Consider the following 4,947-nt stretch of genomic DNA (forward strand, 5'->3'; position numbering starts at 1 on the left):
CCGGGCTGGCTTAACATATTTTTTAACATATTTTTAATTTTTAATTGGTTTGTTATCTTAAATTGGGGCCAAATTAATATATATCCTTTTAATTGTTTTTTAATGTTTGTATTGTATGTTTTTATCTGGCTGTACACCGCCCTGAGTCCCTCGGGAGAAGGTGCGGTATATAAATTTGAAATAATAAAATAAAATAAAATAAAATAAAATAATAAAATAAAATAAAATAAAATAAAATAAAATAAAATAAAATAAAATAAATAAAAAATCATGGCCTGGAACTGGCTGGCTATCTCAGTCTGCTGAGCCTCCAGGCATCTGTACCTGGCCTTGCATTCCCGCAGTTCTTCCCTTTGCTTGGAAAGCCTATGCTCATAGTCCTCAGTGAGGTGCTTCTGCTGAGTCTCCTTCTTGGTCAGATCCAATTTGAACTGAGCCAGCTGAGCCATCTCATGATGGCTGCTTAGCTCCAACAACTGCTTCCTGTTGGGGTCTTAAGGAGCCCGAGCGAGCAGGTGAGGAGTGGCTGGGAGGGGAGGGGAGGGGCAAGCAGAGAATGGTGAGGGACGACATTGAGTTGGCCATGCCCACCCAGTCACATGACCACACCCATGCCCACCCAGCCGGTCATTAGGCAAATCATATTAGTGGTCTGCAGGATTTAAAATTATGAATTTACTGGTCCCTGATGTCTGAAAGGTTGGTGACTATGGTGACCAGACGTCCCGCTTTTGGCGGGACAGTCCTGATTTTTAGCAATTTGTCCGGCGTCCCGCAGCGTTTTAAAAAAGTCCCGATTTTTGGAAAGAATGCAGGACAAGCTAGGGAACGGCGGGAGAACGGGAAGGGAATATACGGTTTTCACTCACCCTCACCCTCTGCCTCTGTTGGATCGCTGGTTCCCGTTCGCTTACCCCGCCCACTCCCAATCTATTGCTGAGTCCCAGCTGATGGCTAGAGGGAAAAAAAACTGTTTAAATTCTTGCTGCGGGGCTTCAAAGGGCTGCCCTACAACTGATCAGTGTTAAAAGAAAACAAATGAGTAGACTGGTGCCTGCAAAAATAGAAAAAACAGCCCCTTTCAGCTTCAGCATAGGTTAATTACCATAAGTTGATTTGATCAGCCTCCCGACTCTCAGCTGATTTGCTCTCAGCTGTTTTGCTGAAGGCTCTGTTGCTAGCTAGCTGCAAAGAGGTAAATTGCTGGAGCAGATGTTTTTTTCCCCTAGCTATGCTGAAAAAGCGAAACTGAAAGTAAAGCAGGGTCTTTGCTGCAACGTGACAAAATAGGCAGAGAGAGATTTCTTTTTCCTCACCAAAAAAGGTAGGTGCAAAACTGCAAACAATGGGAAATTTAGGGCAAAAGAGGAGGTTCAAGATTTTAAAACACAAAAGAAAAAAAGCTCTATTTAACTAGGGAATTGTAATAATTGAGATACTATTAATTGTATATTGTGTTGAAAGCAGAAATGGTTAAGTTGTGGTTTGGAGGAATATATGGGGGAAATAATTTGGTTTATTATTATTGGTAAATATAATTAATTAATTTGTAAAAAATTGGATTGCATGGAAATAATTGGAATATTCATGTTCATATTGATTAATATACAAAAAAGATAGTTTTATAACTAATTGATTTATATTAAAATGTTGAATTTGTATTAAACAACTGTATTACATAATTACATAATTAAACAATGTGAGGATGGATATAAAAATAGATGACAATGGGAAGGGGTATAATATAGAATAGAAGGGAAAAATTGAATTTGATTAAGATTAGAGATGAGGATGAAGGGTAATATTGGTTTTTTTAAAAAAAAGATGAGGAATAAATATGGCAAAAAGGAAATATAGAAATTGTAAATTTAATTGAAATGACTAAACACTGTTTAAATTTGTGAACCAGCCAAATACTCTGTTCAAAGAAAATACATTGTATGTTTGTATGTGTGTTTCTAATTATTGCTATTTATTCATATTTGTTCTCTTTTATTCTTTAAAGTTTAACAATTCATTCTTTATCTTAATATCTTTATATTTGTTTGGGGTTGGTTTTCTTCCCTTTCATCTTTTTTATCGTACAGCAATCTTTCTCCTCAAACCTACCACCTCTCTCTTTTCTTTCCTTCTTACTTTCTCTTCCCCCCCCTTCTTCTCCTCCCTACTTCCTCTTTCTTTCTCCTTCTCCTCCTCTCTTCCTCCCTCTCTTACCCTCACTCCTACTCTAATTTCCCTTCCCTTCCTTCATCCCTCTCTATTGCTGTATCCTTTTATGCATATGGACTACTCAGAGGGCTGAAAAAGTTATTTTTGACTGATCCTCGCACTTTTGACCAGTCCTCGAACTTACGACTGTCCTCGCATTTTATGTTTTTGCCCTATCTTGTCACCATGGTGAAGAGAAGCAGTTGTGAAATGAGTGACACAGTTGTTAAGAATGCTACAATGGGCATAAATGATGACCAGTCATAAGTGCAAAGACTGGTCAAAAGTGAGAGGACCTGTCAGAAATCACTTTTTTCAGCCCTCTGGGTAGTCCTTTTGTGCACATGGACTACTCAGAGGGCTGAAAAAGTTATTTTTGACTGGTCCTCGCACTTTTGACCAGTCCTCGAATTTACGACTGTCCTCACATTTTATGTTTTTTGCCCTATCTTATCACCATGGTGAAGAGAAGCATTCACTCATTGTGAAATGAGTGACATGGTTGTTAAGAATGCTGCACGGGCATAAATGTGAGGATGGTCATAAGTATGAGGACCAGTCAAAAGTGAGAGGACCTGTCAGAAATGCCTTTTTTCAGCCCTCTGAGTAGTCCCTATAGTATACACATAGCCATGGCCACCTGGTCACATGACCAGCTAGCCACGCCCAGTCACATGACCTCCAAGCCACGCCCACAAAATAAGCCACGCCCACAGAACCGGTAGTAAAAAAAAATTAGAACACCCCCCACCCAGGTCAATGGTGTTCCTCTTTACCAATGTTAAAATCTGGTCACCTTATTGGTCTATCTATCCTGTATCTATCTATTCTTGGACATATTAAAAATTGGTTTAATCTAGTCTAGTGATTTATTACTAAATTCTAAAAAGACAAAAGCCTTATTAATGCAACATTTTATTATTTTCATTCAGTGATCTTGTTACTAGCATACCTCAGCCTTCAGTAATATAAAATAATCTGTATTATTTAAATACAGCCACTGGGTGTCAGAACTGCACTGCAAGAGTAATAAACAGAGTTTATGCATATATCCTGCCTGATTTAAGCATCCATCTATACCTAGTTTACATATCTGAAATTTATTTTCTAACTACATTACATTCTGAACAATTTATCAATCTGGCCCTTCTATACCACCATTAATTAATTAATTGTTTGTTTGTTTGTTTGTTTGTCACAATTCTATGCCGCCCAACTCCCTGGGGACTCTACTCTACTCCCCAATCCTTTCTAAGCAGTTCAAACACTAATTTTTAACGTTACAATTTTGGATTGTTGAAAACAGCATGAATTCTTTCTTCCAACTGTCCAACAGGAGGGGGGGGAATTGAAAAACAACAAAACACAATTTGTTTCAAATAGCTGCAAAATTTCTGTTTGGATAGGAGAGAGGCTGGGCTGAGATAAGCTGAAACACGTTTTAACAAATGGGATCATGGCCCATTGGTAAGATATATAAGCTTTAACACTGCAAATAGCAACATCATCTTTCCTCCAATTGTAAATACTTGGCAGCTGAGTCAGAAATAAATCAGCTCAGCTGGTGAAATAAGGCAATGACTTGAGATCACACAGGTGCAGTTACTTCTGGAGTGGTGAAAATTTTGGAGTATGTGACAGTTTTTTTATACATTAAATGAGGACTTTTTTAAAAAATGTATCTGTTATTAAACAGTAAAGGAATTTGCTCCTGCTTTCCATTAATTTTTTTAAGGTATGTAGCTATAAAGCATTGTAAAGAATTTTCCTTGCCTTTAAATGCAATTATATTGAACCGAAATAGCTGCTTCCTTCATCACGCATTTTCATCAGATTTTGCCTCCAAATAAATATAAACAAATGCAGAAAGGAGGGGTTATGGCATTGGATATGCTTTATATGCAAAAGATCTTAAATGCAATGTTCATTTAGGGCCAAAAAAATATTGTGGAGAATTACTGCCTGTGAATAGGCAAGTTTTTCCTAACATAGTGACATCCAAATGTAGACATGTGTTTTTATATTCTGGCATTATGGCCACTAGCCCCTGGGTATGAAGAGAGCAATATTCCTACAACTTTTCACATTAGTCAGTATAATTTTAAAAAATAGAAAATAAATGTGAGCAAACCTGTACTATTGTCTTTACATATACTACTGTATGTCTTCAGCCACTGGTATTTCCCTTGTATCCAAATAGCACTGACTCAAGGAAAGTAATTTAGTTTTTTAACGTTTTTATTAGCAAATCTGAGAGACAATAACAGAAATCAGGTTGATGTCCTGTGTTGCATTATTTTATATGTCCCGGGAAAACAGTAAAGCCGCAGCTGTTATTTGTCCAATCTCTTCATAATCTAAACCAAACTAAACGAACATTAAAGTACCACCAGATATTTTAATATGTACTAAATCACTTTTTTTTTTACTTTTTTTAAAAAAGAACAGTGGTTGTATTTCAAAGCAATATGGTGAAAAACAGTATCAGACACTTTTATTTTAACACTCTGTTCCGTAATACTTGCTTCTCATATCTTAAGTCCCCCAAATACATTTGCGAACCAATCAGTCTCCTCGAAGAAAACAACGGAAAGTGCAGGTTGAGGCTTCCAGTCGCCTATCGATATGTTCTTTTTAAAAAAACTACAACTCCCATAATGCTTTCTTAGATATGCGCTGACACGCTCAAGACGAGAACGGAAATGCGTGCGTACTCCATAAGACCCGCCTCTCGCCATC

The sequence above is a fragment of the Pituophis catenifer genome, unplaced genomic scaffold, assembly GCF_029215685.1.
Source record: "Pituophis catenifer annectens isolate HBS135680 unplaced genomic scaffold, rPitCat1.0.hap2 SCAF_1, whole genome shotgun sequence".
Lineage (NCBI taxonomy): Eukaryota > Metazoa > Chordata > Lepidosauria > Squamata > Colubridae > Pituophis > Pituophis catenifer.